Raw genomic sequence first — 7,579 nt, forward strand, 5'->3', positions numbered from 1 at the left:
GAATTATATTCAGCTTCATAGGAAAGTAAATGGAAATAGTCCTTGTTTTGGAAAACATACAGGCAAGGAATTAAATTTTCCAATCTAATTGGGAAATTTTCTTTCAAAAGGGGATGACATGAAGGCTAAATACTCTGAACTAGTCCTATTAGCAAAGTTTCTTTCAAAGCCAATGATTAAAAAAATTAAAATTGTATTGCCAAATAGGAAAGATAATAAGAGGAGACAACAGAAATGCTGACAATAAACAATTTAAAAATATTTGGAAGATTAACTTGCTTGGCAAAGGGCTCAGCACAGTTTAGGTTAGTCAATAAAACCAAAGGAAAAAAAAACAATAAATCGTAGCTGGGCTATAAATTTCTTAAGGAAAGATACTAACACTTATTATCCCATTTATATATCTGACTCTTAGCAGAGTACCCGACACATAGTAGACACTTCTTATCTGCTAGTTAGTTCACAGGCCTTGGGTATCGCCTTTACCTTTTAAGACTTCAGTTTCCTGTTTTGTGTGGTGCGTGTGTGTTTGTGACAGTGTGTGTGGTGCGTGTGTGTGTTTATATTTTTTCCAAAGCCATATCACCTCTCAAAATTGTAATTTTTAAGTGAATCTTACTCTTTTCATTTCTAACCAGGTCGTGCAACAAATTATTTTGCCTTCTTCTGAATACTTTTCTGACACACTTTTTTGTAATGGCTTTAACCTTGTTAACAAACTCCCAATGAGTCCTTTAATATGCTACTTTAATGCCCAAATTCCCTGTGAGTTCAAGGAGACAAAATGCTTCCAAAGGAAACCCCAGGCTAGATTTCAGGTATTCTTAATCCTGTCTACATGAGAAGCAATAGTTAGATAATTTCACAAGCATACGCCTTTAGGATTCAAGCTGTTAATGTTTGCAAACCAGACAACCACCCTTAATACCACTGCTGGTTTATTGACACAAACTCTTTGCTTCCCACAGCTTGTAATTGAATCCCCCCACTGCTTAATTGGAAATAGAATGACTCCACAACCAGATTTGAAACATCTTCTGAAGCTGGTAGCAACATCAGCACTCCCTTTTAAAAATAAAAATTATATCATTAACGGTGTTAAGTGAAGATTGGTGTTCTGGTGAATATCAGGAAATGAGTGCACCCCAGGACTGTCTGAACACAAGGCAATTAGGGATGTTTTCTGTTTTACAGTGCATGTACACATGGCCTCCCTTTTTGCCAAAGCATAAAGGCTAAAGCCGGACTAGTTTCTACCTTGTGAAAGTCCTGACATTTGCACTATTCTGATCCATTTTAAGACTTGTTCTCTTAAACTTATTTATATACTTTGACCAGGAATTGCATTCAAACTCTCATTCAACAAATAATTACTGAGCTGTTATCACAAGCTAGGAGATAAATAGTGTACAAAAGAAAATAATAAGAAAAGAAGTAAATGAGTATATTACATACCCATTAAAAATTAAATGTGCATATTAGCACTCCAGCCTGGGTGAAAAAGCGTGAAAAAGCGAGACTCCGTCTCAAAAAAAAAAAAAAAAAAAAAAGATATCTAAATATCTACATGCTTCCAAAGGAAACCCCAGACTGCATTTCCTCTTAATTCTGTCTACATGAGAAGCAATAGTTAAATAATTTCACAGTGATTTCAGCTCTATCAATTTAGAGAAAATAAATAAATCATTGACTATATTTTTAATGACACATATGGCTATTCATTGAGGCATTGGTTGTAATAATAATAAATTAAAAACTAAATGATTGAAAAAAGTGATGAATAAAATAAATTATGGTATCTAAGGTAAAGTATTATGCAGACAATACAATAATATTGTCAAAGCTTATTTAATGCCATAGGATCATGTTAAGCAGAGGCGTATGGTAAAACTTAGACATGTTATTTTACATATATATATGTAAAATATGTACATGCCAGTTAATATATCACAGAAAGACAATGGACCACAATATATCAAAATGTTCACAGAACTTATCTGTAAGTATTGGGATTTAATAAAAATTTCCCTCTAATAATTTGTTTTAAATTAAGATTATTTTATATTTTTAAGAAGACATTTTTATGATAAAATTATTTAGTACAGACAATCTCTGGACTTAGGATGATTTGACATATTATTTTCCTGTTTTATGATGATTTGAAAGTGATACACATTTAGTAGCAACCTCACTTTGAGTACTCACACAATGTTCAGTATTCAATAAATTACACAAAATATTCAACACTTTATTATAAAATAAATCCTTTTTTTTTTTTTTTTTTTGAGACGAAGTCTCACTCTGTTGTCCAGCATGGAATGCAGTGGTATGATCTCAGCTCACTGCAAGCTCCACCTCCTGGGTTCATGCCATTCTCCTGCTTCAGCCTCCCGAGTAGCTGGGACTACAGGCACCCGCCACCACACCTGACTAATTTTTTTTTGTATTTTTAGTAGAGACGGGGTTTCACCGTGTTAGCCAGGATGGTCTTGATCTCCTGACCTCGTGATCCACCCGCCTTGGCCTCCCAAAGTGCTGGGATTACAGGAGTCAGCCACTGCGCCCAGCAAAATCCACTTTATATTACATGATGTTACTCAATTGTAGTCCAATGTAAATGTTCTGAACATGTTTTAAGTAGGCTAGGCTAAGCTATGATGTTTGGTAGTTTAGGTGTCTTAAATGCATTTTTCACCATAGGATCTTTTCAATTTAGATGGGTTTATCTGGACATAACTTCATCTTTAGTTGAGAAGCATTTGCATTATATTTTTAAATATTCCCACTCGCAAAAGGTATGTTGCAGACATCCTCCAGCCTTTGCCAGCATTCAATTCTACCACCCCCTCTGTACCTCATTAAGCCAGGTTGTATGCTATAATCGTTTATGAGTCTGGAGGCTCTGGACTTGGAACAGTTATTGCATATCTTGCCTCAGTCATTTACTAATTGCATAAACTTGGAGAAACTATTTAGTATGTGTGTATTAGTCCATTCTCAGGCTGCTCATATAGACATACCCAAGACTGGGTAATTTATAAAGGAAAGAGTTTTAATTGACCCACAGTTCCATATGGCTAGGAAGGCCTCACAATCATAGCAGAAGGTGAAGGAGGAGCAAAGTCCCATCTTACATGGCAGCAGGCTAAGAGAGCTTGTGCAGGAGAGCTCCCATTTTAAAACCATCAAATCTCACGACACTTATTTACTACCACAAGAACAGTATAGGGAAACCTCCCCAAGATTTAATTATCTATGCCTGGCCCTTCCCTTGACATGTGGGGATTATTAAAATTCAAGGTGAGATTTGAGTGGGGACACAGCCAAACCATATCAATGTATAAACTCACTACTCTATTAGAGAGAATGCATTACTAGCCCCGTTATACATAGAAGGGAAAGAGTTGGGTCACTTATTATTTAAAAGGTTTTAGCAGATTGCCTGTCTTTTAAACAATAAGAGCAAGCATTTATTGAGCATTTTCTATTTCCTCATTCCTGTCTTCTCATTTCATGACCTTCTTTATCTCATAGTACCCTCCATCACCTGGTGTCTTTCCTTGGACATTTGGGTTGGGTGCCCTCTTTCATCTTGTAAACTTGCCATTGTCAAGTCCCAGATGTTCTACAGTGAGACCTCACATACTATGCCCTCAGATGTAGTGGGGATAGGGGCAGTCACTTGCCATGCCTCTCTGTCATCACAGGTGTTGTACTTTCTGGGCTCTACGTGGCTGTCCATCAACCTTGCTATTCTCTTTGTGCAACGATCCCAGCTGAACTATTCTTTCACCTGCAAGATCATTCCTGTCTCACAGTCTTTACCATTGCTATGTCTTCTGCTTGAGGTACCCTTCTCCCTGACAGCTGAATGGCTCATTTCTTCTGTCTTCACAGATGTCAGAACCAATGTTACCTCCTTGGAGATGCTTTGCCCGAACACACTATCCCAAATGAGGGGTGTTTGCCTCATTACTTCATTTAACTCTCATTACAGCTCTATTTGCTAACTTAAATGATAGTATTTATTTGGAGAGGCAGGGTACTATGCAAGTTCAATCAGTGTTTGCCAATTAATTAATTAATTAATTGGAGTTGACACCCCACATGCTTAAGAAGAATTTGCCACAAAATTGAGAAGAGATAATGCATTGTACTCCAGGAAATTGTTCAAACTCCATTCAGTCACACAGTGAAAGGATAACTTCTCTGAAAGTCTTTCCTTCTCCAAGCATTTAATGAGCAATCCAGTCAGAGCCCCGAAAAGAAATTATGGCCCTTTCTATGATAGCCTACATTCCATACTAAGACTCTGCTCTAAAATAAGAAGAATCTGCCTGCTGCTAAGCACTTGAGAATGAGCAACTGTGCTCAACAAAGTAGCTGGTGTAGCAAGATGTGTGGAATACTAAGGACAGACAAATGCTTATCTGCTGTAGGAAATGCACGTAAATTTGCCGCCGTGGTAAGAGCTATAGATGGGGTGGCACATATTGCTGTAAGAACATCAGACTAAATTAAATCACCCTTTTAAGAAGATCTGGCAAGTTTTCCCTGAAGAAAAGACAAGTAAGCTGAGATCTGAAGAGTGTGAAAGGCTTAACTAGATACATAGAAAGGGTAGAGGGAGGCCCCAGCCTTCCAGAGAAAGAACAGCATGTGCATATATCCTGGACAAGAAGAAATAGAGATGTGTGAGGATATGAAAGGAGAAACGCTGTTTTTCCTTTTATATTGACGTCACTCTCTTCACTTCTGACACCAAATTTGTAGGTTTTTCCCACACCAAGCAATTCTCAAATTCTCTGCAGACACCAACTGGGTGCCCTACAATTTAGCTCAGCTGTAGCTACCCGGAGATAGTGTCAGATTTCACCCTATCAGTTAAGGCCTCAGTCCCAGAAGACTGGCCCAATTGCAGATGCCAATTGCAAGTTCAGTTGTCACTTGTACTATAAATCAGAGGTTTCCACCACCTCCACTCAGGTTGAATTATTGGCTTGAATAGCTCACAGAACTCCAAAAAATGATTTACTTGCAAGATTACTAATTTATTATAAAAACTTATAGACACAATCAGGGACAGCCAGATGGATGAAATGCAGAGGGCAAGGTATACAAGAAGGGGTGTGCAGTTTCCATGCTCTTTCCACCAATCTTCAGTATTGTAGATTTAATGGCTCTATCTATTCAATTGAAATAAATTGAATGGAACTATTTATTCTATGTATCGAAAAGATAGCCATCGAGCCTTTTTCAAGCTTTTTCACATTTACAACAGAAAAAAAAGGAGGACAAAATGTTGGTGTATCCAGAAGAAAGAAGAAATGATGAGACATGATAAGAAAACATTGCTATATTAAGTCAGGTCCTGTGTTAAATCCTACAATGCAAGAGAGTGCTTGGCACCCACAAGCTGGCAGCTAGGAAAAATGTTGGCAATAAGAGCACCGGTCCTATAATACCATGATTTATGGGTTCACACAGGCTGCAGACCCATTTTCATTCCTAAAATGAACTACCTTTGGAGTTTTAGGTTCCTAAAGATCTTTTTATCTGATAATTCTTACATTTTACCTCCCTCAGGGAAGAATGGACAGAATGTTATGGTGACAATTTATGGAGGCTTCTGATAGGAGGTGGTATTTGAAATGTGTCTCTATGAATGAGTAGAGGTGAGTGAACTTTTTAAACAGCTCTTGTGCACATCATAGTCTCTTACTCTTACGTCTGAGTCATGGCTTGAGATATTCCCTCTGTTTGGAAGCATCTTTGATTCCACCCTGATAATTCCACCTCTTTCTAGAAAAGAGTGATGGTAGTAATTATTGAAGGCTGTCTTCCTTGACAACTCTCTCCATGGCTTCTTTGTTAGATGAATTGTCTTACCTTTGTATAGCTTGTCCTGCTGCTCTTACACAAATCATTAGAATGTAAGTGTTAAATGCTGTTTCCCCTACTTCACTCTCAATTTGGTGGACTTCTTTGAGCCTCAATTTTTTCATCTGTAAAATGGAAATACACTCTTAGGCTAACAGGTAGCTGTTAATTTTTAAAATTATCTTCTGTAAACGCCAGGTCACAGGATATTATTGTGAAATTTTTACTTCTTTCTTTCTGCACATAATTCAAAACACTTATTAATGGAAACATACAGGATGGGCTGGGGGTAAGAGTTCATTTTTCATCTAATCTGTTCTCCAGTTTCACCTGGGATATGGCTAATAACTGACTCAGTATTGACACATGCCTCAATCACATACTTGTTTCTCTACAGACAAAAGGGCAACCTGAGGGATACCTGTTAACAATAGCAAAAGGCTATTGTTGGGAGGGAGTAAATAAAGGTATAGCCTAATGCTCTTTCAGATAAGGGAAGTCTGAGTTCTTACTTCCATAAGTAAGGACCTGACAATAAAAAAGAGAAAGAGAGAGAGAGACAGACAGTGAGGAATACAGTCAACAATAGTGTATTATATATCTCAAAACAACAAAGAGAATAAGTTTTAAATGTCTCAACTTAAAAAATGATAGGTAAGCAAGGTGATAGACAGGTAAATTAGCTTGATTTAATCATGCTACATTGTATACATATATCAAAACATCACATTGTACCCCAGAAACGTATACAATTATGCTTTGTCAATCAAAAATTGTATTAATAATTTGTTTTAAGTGAAAAATATAAATTCATCCAACCAGGTTCTTCTTAGCCAAGAAAGAAGGCTGGGCAGGCTGCTCTAACCACTTAGCTCCCGCTTAGCTTCTGAAAACTCTCACTTGTTCAAGATGTGCCTCTGAGTATTCATTAGAATCTAATGCTTGTCCTAAACTTAGTGGCCTTGCAGAGAAGATGTACTCTGCAGTTTGATGCAGTTATGAGCACACTGGAAAACAATAGCTTCAGACACCGGGGAAAATGATATCCCATTCAGCAAAAGTCCTCTGTCATCGGCTTTGTGATTGGAAATAAGGTAGAGAGCAGTTTCCCAAATACAGTATATTGCTGAGCAGATGTATAAGAATCAAAGGGAAAATGGTTGCCAGGGAGACAAGACACTCATGCCAACTTTGTCGCAGACTAATCATAAAATATCCCCAGGGGGCATTGTATAGCCACAAGCACAGACAGGAACAGAGCCAAACCAGGGATCCAGATGTTGCCCTTGGAACTGGGCACCCATTTCAGGGACTGGCATCTGCCTTCTGCCAAACAGAATGTGCGTGGCTGCATCTGCTCACTGCAAAAGTTAACACACACTAAAAGCAGAGGAAAGGTTGCCATAAACTAATGATTTGGCACCGTGCATAGGAAGGTATTACATATTAGATATATCTTCTGTTAACCCCGAGTTCATTTCTGCATTGCTCTTTCACAACACACAACTCACCCATATCCTGTCTCTCAGCAATTTCCATCCTGTTCATCTGAGAGCAATCTTGTTTACAAATAACACCTGAATTATTTAAAACGTACCTGAGTACATTTGACACCAAAACAGAAAAAAGTTAGATGGACTAGTTTTTTCAATTAATCCAATAAAATACAGCTTTTACTTTACAGATCTTAAAAAAAATA

Source organism: Symphalangus syndactylus, chromosome 11 (assembly GCF_028878055.3).
Source record: "Symphalangus syndactylus isolate Jambi chromosome 11, NHGRI_mSymSyn1-v2.1_pri, whole genome shotgun sequence".
NCBI classification, from domain to species: Eukaryota; Metazoa; Chordata; class Mammalia; order Primates; family Hylobatidae; genus Symphalangus; species Symphalangus syndactylus.